The sequence below is a fragment of the Chrysochloris asiatica genome, unplaced genomic scaffold, assembly GCF_000296735.1.
Source record: "Chrysochloris asiatica unplaced genomic scaffold, ChrAsi1.0 scaffold00186, whole genome shotgun sequence".
NCBI lineage: Eukaryota > Metazoa > Chordata > Mammalia > Afrosoricida > Chrysochloridae > Chrysochloris > Chrysochloris asiatica.
This window is the reverse complement of record NW_006408704.1, coordinates 2,673,642-2,684,702: the sequence shown is the minus strand read 5'-3', so window position 1 is coordinate 2,684,702 and position 11,061 is coordinate 2,673,642. Positions and strand designations below refer to the sequence as shown.

General features: G+C 40.1%; 1 protein-coding gene across 1 annotated transcript in view; it reads left to right on the top strand.

Moving 5' to 3' along the window:
- The window catches only part of PPARG (peroxisome proliferator-activated receptor gamma), an 87,056-nt gene that overhangs the window by 7,072 nt on the left and 68,923 nt on the right, over window positions 1-11,061 (top strand). The window lies entirely within an intron of this gene.

Below are 11,061 nucleotides of genomic sequence, written 5' to 3'. Positions count from 1 at the left end.
CAGGTTTTCCCCATGTCTCATTTATTTAATTCCTCGATTAATATGTCCCAATTTATTTATTTTAATTCCTTAATTAATTATGGCCCTGGCCAGTTGAGTCGGTTCTGACCCATAGCAACCCTGTATAGGGTTTCCGAGGAGTGGCTGGTCAGCTTTGAACAATCGACTACCAGATCAGTAGAGAGATACAAAGTTTCTGTTATTTTAGCTTCCTTTGGCCACCTAAGTTAGACTCTAGAAGTTGTACAGTACATGCCTCATGTCTGCCCAGTAGTGTGTGTATTTGTGAACATACTTGTGATTGAGAATGGATTGAACTCGTTTGAGTAGAATCTGGTTTCTGTACACCTTCACCAGGTTACCTTTATGTATGTGTGAGAGAGATGCAATTTTGTACCTGTAAACAATTTAGAGACACAGGGGTTGCACATGAAACTGATAGACACTGCAAACCAACCCATGGAACCGCAGAATCAAATCAAGATCACGTGGCTGCTTGAGTACAGTTTTTTAGATCCATGTCATCTTTATTTGAGGGAGCAAAGGACTGTCAACACAAGATTGAAGTTCCCACAAGTGGTGAATAGCGCTTGTGGTTTATGTTACAATGTAGATTTAAAACTCTCAACCTGCATACAAATTATCATTACTCCAAGGCTGAATCCCTTTCTCGTCATAGTTGACAGTGTTAGTTGGAAATTCTTCTGCCACCCAATCCAAAGTGCTGGATAAATCGTCCTAAAAGCCTGTCTTTCTTATCATATTCTATTATAGATTGGGAGCCCTGGTGTGGCGCGCTGGGTTAATGCGCTGGACTGCTGGAACCGCAAGGTGGGCAGTTCAAACTCACCAGCTGCTTCTCAGAAACCCTACACAGAGTCACTATGGGTCAGAACCGACTCGAGGTCACTTAACAACAACATTATTGATTGAGCACCTGTCATATATAAGAGACCATAAGGAACATAGGAAAGGCTGAACCTTTTTGTCTGGTTTTCAGAGCTCTTTATAATCCACTTTATGTGGATTTCCCATCACACCCTGAATTGCTTGTCCAGCTTTACTCAGGCAAATCTCATTGTCTCAAGACTAAACCATACTCACTCAGTATACTTAACAACAACTAACTCTTGTCACCAAGCCTGTTCTGTCCGGGAATGCTTTTCCTAGTTCTTCCACCTTTTCAAGTTGTTCCTATCATTCATTCTGTTTCATGTTGTTAAGTGCCGTTAAGTCAGTTCAGACTCAGCGACCCTGTATAGGGTTTCCAAGCAGCAGCAGGTAAGCTTGAACCACTGACCTTGAGATTCAAGACAACCTTGCAGTCCTGTGCATTAACCCACAGCGCCATACTAGGACTCCTTTACTGTTAATTGCTCTCCATCTCCATGATGCTAAAAATATGTTCTAAATATATCTTTTCTCCCTTCATGGCTACCACCCTGATCCAAGCCACTATCTCATGCCTGGATTCTCCTGACTAGGTTTCCGGCTTCTACCCTCCCCTTCCAACAGCGTATCCTAACCCATTGTGCTGAATAAATGTAAATCACATCTGTCTCCTGCTCAAAACTCTGCGGTGGCTCCCCATTTTACTTGTAGCAGAACCCCAAATCTGCTTTCTTTCATTGCCCTCAGTCAGCCTCTCGGACTCCTCCCCTCTCCTGATCATCATTAGCCATATTGGCTTGACAGCAACTGGGTTCTTTTGTTTTTTTGTTTGTTTAATGTGCCATAGAATTTGTGGGTTAAGTGTTAGACCACAAGATTAGCAGTACAATCCCACTTAGCTGCTCTGTGGGAGAAAGATGAGGCTGACACTGGACAAAGATTACAGCCTCAGAACTCTGAAGAGTAGTCCCACTGTGTTGTGTAGTATCACTATGAGTCATAATCAATTTGATGGCAGTGAGTTTTATATATTTACATAGGATGTTTTTTGTCTACTTCATCCCACTAGAAGATTACCTCATGCAGTAAGAGATTTTTGCCTATCTTGCTCCCTCATGGATATATGTTAAGTGCTGTCTGTCAAGTTGGCTCCAACTCATAGTGACCCTGTGTAGGGTTTCCGAGCAGCAGCTGGTGGGTTTGAACTGCCGACCTTGAGGTTGGCAGTCCAGTGTTTTATCCTACAGAGCCACGGCAGCACTCCTTATAGAAGTGCTCCAGTAAGTAGTTGTAAGTGTCACCGAGTTGATTCTGATTCATTTGCAACCCCGTATGGGATTTCTGAGGAGTGGCTGGTGGGTTTGAAGTACATAATAAAGCAAGAATCAGGCTGTGAACCGCAAGGTCAGCAGTTCAAAACTACCAGCTGTTCCATGGGAGAAAGATAAGGCGTTCTGCTCCCGTAAAGATTTACAGCCTCGGAAACCCTGTACAGGGTCACTATGAGTCGGAACCAACTCCATGTCACTTAAAGCACTAAAGAGTCCAGCAGCTAAGTGCTTGCCTGAAACGTCATTGATTTGCTCTTCAGGGGAACAATGTGGCCATTTGCTCTGTAAAGTTTACCGGTAGCCCAGGAGCCCCACGGGACAGGATGGATCTACTGTGTCCTGTAGGGTTGTTATGAGTCTGAATCCGCTTGACAGCAACAGGTTATATTCAACCGTGACTTGAGTTGGTTCCAGTTCATGGCCATCCTGTGTGTGTCAAAATATGTATCAAATATATTTGTGCTCCATAGAATTTTCAGTGGTTGATTTTTCCAAAGCAGATCACCCAGCCTATCTTAGAAGGCACCTGTGGGCAGTCTCAAACCACCAGCCATTTATTTAGTTAGTAGCAGAGTGCATTAACCATTCATTGGTACCACCCGGCTCACCTAATACTTGCTAAATTAAAGAATAAAATCCTATCGTGTCTGTGGCGCTGAGGGTTAATGTTCTGGACTGCAAGATCAGTTTGGACAGCAAGGTCGGAGATTCAAGTTCACCAGCTGCTCCTTGGAAACTCTATATAGTGGGTTGCCTATGAGTCGGAAAGAACTTAACGGTACTTAACAACAACAACATATCTGTTATCAAGGTCAGTGACGTAAACCCACGAGTCAGAACCAAGTCCACGTAAGTGCCATCAAGTCTATTCCAACTCATAGCAACCCCGTATCGGGTTCCCAAAGAGCAGCTGGTGGGTTTGAACTGCTGAGCTTGTGGTTCGCAGTCCAGTGCTGATCCTACAGTGCCACACCAGTATATGTTATGAATTAAATTGCATTCCTAATTTAATCCTAACCTCTATGCTTGTGATTATAAACGCATTTAGGATTGAGTTGCTTTGTTATGTTAATGAACAGGATTAGTGTAGGGTGTGTCCTAAATCTGTCCTTTTTGAGATGTAAAAAGGGATTTAAGAAGCTTGTTTGCCAAAGCCACCGACTAACTGACAGCAGCACTAGAGCACTAAATTGGTGTCTCTGGTCTGTGCCGTGATTTAGCCCTGATTTAGACACACAACCTATTACTATAGTCAGTTTTAGATCTTTCCTGAGTCAAATTATATGATAGCCACTTAGGACTAGACTCATGTTTTATGATTATTCTTTATTCCACAAATATCTAGAACATATTAGGTTTCCAAGCTGATTTCCACTAGTAGTTCAGCACTGGTGAGCTCAGTGACTAGAGTATGGGCAGTACGTAAAAACAAAGGTTCAGTGTGTGCTATTTATCATTCTAAAATGAACATTCATAACAAACACATAACTACGTAAGCTGCAAATCTGAGTCCTGGTGTGGCTCTGTGGGTTAATGCGCCAGACTGCAAAGCTGTTTGAACTGCAAGGTTGGCAGTACAAGCTCATCAGCTGCTCCTCGGAAACCCTATACAGGGTTGCTGTAGGTCAGAACTGACTCGACGGCACTTCACAAGAACAACAAGCTTCAAATCAGATACAAATCGGTTTGAACTTCCTTTTATTAACAGTTATTTGCACCATTTTGCCCTACCATTCAGTGGTTTGAATATACAGTTTGTGAATGATCCAATTCCTGCCTTCTTTGGCAAATCCACATGACTTTTGATATTTCCAGTATTCGTTGAGCCTCCAAAGCACTGCTTTAAAAAAACAAAAGTCCATTATTTGATTAGGTAACTAGTAGGGTGGTATGTCATGGAGTAGGTTCCGACTCATAGAGAGCCCTGTAGAGGGTTTCCGAGGCTTATAAATCTTTATGGGACAGAAAGCCTCATCTTTCTCTTAAGGAATGGCTAGTAGTTTCAAACTGCTGACCTTGCAGTTCGCAGCCCAACTCGTAACCACTATGCTACCAGAGCTCCTTGATTAGATAACTAATATCCAATATGTTGTTGTTGTTGTTAAGTGCCATCGAGTCAGGTCCGACCCATAGCGACCTTGTACAGGGTTTCCGTGGGTGTAAATCTTTACGGGAGTAGAAAGCCTCAAAAGCACCTAATGCAATGCCTGATATGTTACAAGTGCCTTCTCATCCACAAAATGGAAGTTAACCCCTTAGGGATGATAAAGATTTACCAAAACTTTTTGATTACTGTAGTCTAACAGTCTTATTTTCTATTGCGTGGTGGTTACGAATTGGGCTGTGAACCGCAAGGTCAGTGGCTCAAAACTACCACCTGTTCTGCAGGAGAATGATGAGGCTTTCTGCTCCCGTAAAGATTTACAGCCTCGGAAACCCTGTACAGGGTCACTATGAGTTGGAACCGACTCCACAGCACATAATCACCACACTCTATTAATGAAGTTATTGCACATGCTCTCACAATTTTTTCCTTAGTATTTTTCCAGAATATTTAGATTTCATGTGATAGATACCAAATACTAATTGTAATTTCAGAAGAAAGAAACCAAGCTTGAGTTACTTGGCAGAGAGCCAATAGCCAGACTAAGTAATGAGACAAGAGTCCTAGTATCCACCCCATTTTCCAGACACGTGAACTCTGAGGCTCCCTTTCCTTCTTTTAATCAAGCCACTACTTTGGGAAAAAGTAAAATAATTATTAAAATAAGATAATTGGGTGTTAGCTTGCAATTATCTTACACTTTATCTAAAGCCCTGCCTTTAAAATTCTGACCTCAGAATATATGGAAAACTTGGGCAAGTTTGCTTAGTTGATTATAAAGCTAATCAAAGCTTAAGTTTGAGGTTGACCTAGGTAGGGCCACATTTACATAGAAAAGAACTCTTACATAAAGTCTGGTACAACCACATCACCACAACCATAGTAAGACATCAAACAGTTGACATTTTCAACTGTATATGCAATTTTCATTTTACATAGTTATTTATTATTTCTTAAGTCACAGGAAATATAGGGAGCTTACTGGATGATAGGAATATAAGTATCTTTTCCTTGGAATATCTGAACCAACATCAATTTGGGACCACCTAATTCAAAACTCATGTGTCCCATGAAGCTATTTATTCCTAATTACCTTAGAACACACGAGTCTCTCCTTTACATTTGTGGAGCGCTTACTGTCTCTCTCCATAGTTTCGTTTCTATACGTTCTTCTGCTATTTTGACATTTTCCACCTTTGTAAGTTTCTCAAGGTCAAAAACCACATTATAATGTATTTCCTACAAGGCCAGAAAAATGTCTTGTACCTAGTGTTAGATAATCTGTTATGTTAATTTGAGCTGATTCTGGTTTTATATTACTGACCAAACGTGTATTGTGCTTAACATATTGAGAAAGAAAACTGCCAAAGAAAAGTAAAACAAGGAAAAGTTTTGGAAAAACAAACATTTATTATAAAATGTAATGATAACTTTTCTAAGAAGCAAGATTTATAAAATAGTCTTGATACAAAGAATAGTTAAAAATGAACATAAAATCGGTAGCTTGATTGGATTTAACCCATTGGTTTATTTCATTGCAATGGAATGTCTCAAAAGATATCCCAACGAATCCACGTGTATTATCTTTCTAAACATGTTCTTGTTGAGCCCTGTCAAGTCAGCCCCAGCCCATAGTGACCCTATAAAAGGCTTCCAAGGAGCGACTGGTAAGCATGAGCCACTGACTTTGTGGTTCAAACCGACTTTGCAGTCCAGTGCATTAGCCCACAGCGCCACACCAGGACCCCTGATATAATAGACATTCCACCACCAGCCACTGCCATCGAGTGATTCCTGACTCATAATGGCCCCTATCGGAGTTCTGAGATTATAAATCTTTAAAGATTTAAAGCAGAAAACCTCCTCTTTTATCCCACCAGCCTTGTGATTAGTAGTCCAGTGCTTATCCACAGCGCCACCAGGGTTCCTTTTGATGTAGGCAAAAGTGGTGGTAGTTGGTGCCATTGAGTTGGTCCAACTCATAGCAACCCTGAATAGGGTTCTCGAGGCTATAAATCTTTGTGGAAGTAGAAAGCCTCATCTTTCTCCCGTAGAGCAGCTCATGGATTTGTACTGTTGACCTTGCAATTAGCAGTGCAACTCAACCCACTTCGTTACCAGGGCTGGTTGTATTTGGAATGAAATCTCCTGCGTTGTTTAAAATTAGAGTATATTTGTTCTTTACTGTGCAAGGAAGCCAGTTAGAAAACAAAGGTAGCTTAAGATTAATTTTAATATTCTTTTAAAACTTCTGATTAGGCCAATTTAAAAATTAATATCCTGCATATTCTATGACAATCCTTTTTATCACAAATGAAAGTGTTTTTTATTGACTTATTTGTATACATGTTTCATCCATTCACTTTCTCTCTCTCCTTGCCCATCCCTCTTGCCTTCCCGTGAGCTTTATGGAGGATTCTCTCATGTTTAATCTGTTTTATTGAACTATGGCTCTTATGCATGCAAAAGCTGAACAATGAATAAGGAAGACTGTAGAAGAATTGATGCTTTTGAGTTACGGTGTTGGAAGAGAATATTGAAAGTGCTATGAGCTACCAAAAGAACCAACAGATCTGTGTTGGAGGAAGTACAGTCAGAGTGCTCCTTGGAGACCAAAATGGCCAAACTTCATCTCTCATACTTCAGACATATTGTCAGGAGGGACCAGTCGCTGGCAACGTATATCATGTTTAGTAGGTGGAGGGTCAGAGAAAAAGAGGAAGACCCCAGTGAGATGGATTGGTAAAGTGGCAACATCAATGGGCCCAAGTTTGGCAACAATTGTGAGGTTGGCCCAGGACTGGGCAATGTTTCATTCTGTTGTACATAGGGTCACTATGAGTTGGTACTGACTCACTGCACCGAACAACAACAATGGCACTGTGGGTTAATGCGCTGGACTGCATAGTAGGTTTGAACCACAAGGTTGGCTGTTCAAACTTACCAGCCACGCCTCGGAAACCCTATACAGGGTCACTGTGGATTGGACCCAACTCGATGACACTCAACAACAATAATAACACACAAAGAGAAAAGTTCCCAAATCATACGTTAACGTTCCTGTGGATCTCATACCCAGATTTTTTTTTTTTTAAAGGCAAAACAGAAAAAAATATCAGGAATCCCTTCAACTCTCCTCTCTGATAGTTTGAATTTATATAAATGGAAATTAATTGTTTACTGTTTTATGTCTTTGTTTCTTTTGTGGAGCATTTGTTTATGAGATTAGTCTTAAGTATTGAGTAATGAATCTATTACTATATAGAACTGTGTTGTGTAACATACCACAATATATTGACCTGTCTTACCTGCATCTGAGCAGTTTCTAGTATTGCAAACAATACTGCAATGAACATTCTTGTTTTGGGGTTGTTTTTTTTTAGTGAACAGATATATGCATTTATGTTGGATATGTACCTGGACCATAGGATATGTTTATCTTTAGGAGATTTTGAATGCGGTTGACCTGCCATGCATGAGAGTTCCAGTAGGCTCTATGTCTTTATTTGCATTTGGCATGTTTTGTCTTTTTTAATTTTAGCCTGTTCACTGATTGCTAATAAGATGAACACTGTTAAAAATATTTGTTTTTAAAAAAATAAATAAATAAATATTTGTTTTCCACTAGACTATCCTCTATAGTGAAGTGTCTCTTCAAGTCTTTTGGCCCTTTTTCTCTTGGATACTTCAGATATGAGTTCTAGACAGGTTTGTTTGTTTTTTTTTTCCTAGAACACACTTTGTCAGATACATGGATTGCAGTGCTTTTCTCTCTTACTCTATGGACTACTTTTTATTCACTTAATAAACAAGATGTTTTAGCCCATTTGATCGCATTTTTATTTCATAGTGTTTTTTATGTACTGTTGACAAAATCTTTTGTCTATTCCAAGATTGATAAAACATATTTAGATATTTAATATTTAGATCTGCAGTCCACTTGAAACTGATTTTTGAATATGATGTAGAGTTGATTAAACTTTTATCATATAGATGACCAGTTGATCTACCACATTTATTGAGAAGATTATTCTTTTTCACACATTGCTGTGGCATTTTTGTCATAAACCAGGTGACCGTAGGAAGGGGCTTCAGAAAGTTTGAGGAAGAATAAAATTGAAAAATCATGAAAATTTTCCAGGAATTTTTTTTTTTTTTTAAGTCCCCTCGTATATGTGTAGGGTGGATTCTAGATTTCCTCTTCTGTTACATTGATCTATTTTTCTGTCTTTGTACCAGTGAGCACATTGTCTTAATTACTTTAGCTTTATAATAGGTCTTGATGTCTGGTGGTAAGTGTTCCAGCATTGTTCTTCGTCTTCACTGATAATTTAATAGTTGTTGGCTCTTTGAATTTCCACATACATTTTAGACTCAGTATGTGAATTTTCATACAGAAATGCTGGGATTTAATTGGAATTTGTTGATTCAGTAAGTCTCTGGGTGATGCAAATGGTTTACATAATCAGATACTAGACAGAAGGTTGGAGATTTCTAGACAAAAGGAAGTTGACCAAGTATCACATATATTTTATTATTTTCCTATGTTTTTGCACTATGTAGGATAAGCCCTGGACCGACCGCAAAGTCAGTTTGAACCACAAGGTCAGCAGTTCAAACCTACCAGCTGCTCCTCGGAAACCCCTTACAGGATCACTATGAGCCAGACCCAATTTAATGGCACTTAACAACAACAACTTTAAATTTTACTCTACTTTTTCAGGTTGTTAGACAATAATTCCTTTTGAAAGGGATGAGAAATATGAGAAAGATACAAGGAATATACAGTGGGACTTCAAAGAGTATGTGGTCAAATGGCTTGGCTGTGTTTAAATTCTGAGTTGGAAATACTTTCCCCTGCATTTCTAAGACAGCACTCTAATTGCTGTCTAGTTCACAGTGTCGGTCTCATTGCTGACCCTTCATATCAGACTGTTGTTGTTGTTGGGTTTGGGGATTCTTTTGTCTGTCTGGATTTTTCTAGGGCAGTCTCTCTCTAAAATAGGGCATTAGTGTTTACTGTGATTTCTCTTTAGGCTAAGTAAGAAATCTTTTCTTTCACTGGTGTTGGTGTGATTCTTTTGACCAATATAAAGCTTTGGTGTTGGTCATTCTAAAGTTAATAAAAAGCTGAGGCACAACTTAATAACGTTGTTCAGGTGCATGTGTTTTTGTTAATGTACATATGGCAAATATGCAGAGGGTGATAACTGTGTATTTTCCATCGCTCCTGAAAATAGAAGCAAAAAACAAACAAAAAGATAGTCACAAACTCCAAATGCATTCCTTCATGAACGTGTTTCCATCAAACATTACACTCCTCAGATATGGCGTGCTATTAATTCCCTCTTTCCCCTTCCATTTTGTATATTCTTTTGAATCATTGGCATGTTCATCTAAGAAGTCTTACAGTAACCTTGCTTAATCTGTTGTTGTTGTTGTTGTTTTTATGTGCCATGGAGTTGGTTCTCGCTTTTAACCTAGCATGGCCCAAATTTATTTGACCACCAATTTTTTTTTTTTAATTTTAAAAGGAATATGAGGAGCATATGTAAAACACAGTTGGGGAAAGGCCAAATAAGACAGACTTTCCTGGTTACGAAAGAGCTACTGGGCACTGTAAGGAGTGACCTGCTCCCCTTTCCAGAGGTCTTTAAGACAGGACATCTGTTTTAGGCGTGGTTCTGCTTGAACAATAGACTTCACTGGTGTTTCTTCCTCTTCCTGTCCCCAAATGGTAGCATGGGGCCTTTTAGCCCACCTTTTATATGACTATAGAACTTCTTGTTGTTAAGTGCCGTTGAGTTGGTTCCGACTCATAGCAACCCTTTGTAGAGTTTCCAAGGAGTAACTGATGAGCTCGAACCACCGCCCTTGCAGTTCAAATGGACCTTGCATTATAGCACATTAACCCACAGTGCCACACCAGGACTTCGGTGACTAATATTTTAAAGAACTACTAATAATCATAACAACTGTATTTATTGAGAACTTATTAAGTATTTGACCTGTGCTAAGTGTTTTGTGTGGATGCCTGGTGTGGCATTGTAGGATCAGCCCTGGACTGAGAACCAAATGGTCAGTAGTTCAAACCCACCAACTGCTCTTCGGAAACCCTATACAGGGGCGCTATGCTTCGGAACTGACTCAGTGGCACTTACCAACAGCAAGTGCTTTGTTTATAGTATGTGGCACAGTATTTACCTATCAAAGGTTTGTTGTTGTCAGCTGCCATTGAGTCAGTTCTGACTCTGGGCAACTCCAGGTATATAGAGTGGAGCTTCTCAGTAGGGTTTTCAAGGCTGACACCTTCCAGAAACTGATTATCAGGCCTAGCTTTCAAAGTGCCTCTGGGTGGGTTTGAACCACCAGCCCTGCAGCTAATAGTCAAGCTTTTAACTGCTTGTGCCACCCAGAGACTCCTAGCAAAGATGTTAGGTGCTGTTGCATCATGTTTCCTAGGAGTGGCTGATGAGTTTGAACTTTTGAGCTTGTGGGTAGCAGTCCAGTGCTTATCCTACAGCACCACATCAAGATTTGTTGTTGTTGGTATGTGCCATCAAGTCAGTACCAACTCACAGCAACCTTATACACAGCGCAATGAAACATTGCCCGATCCTGGGCCATCTTCACTATTGTTGCCACATTTGAGTCCATCAATGCTGCTACATGGCCAATCCAACTCGTTGGGGGTCTTCCTCTTTTTCTCTGACCCTCCATCCTACCAAACATGAT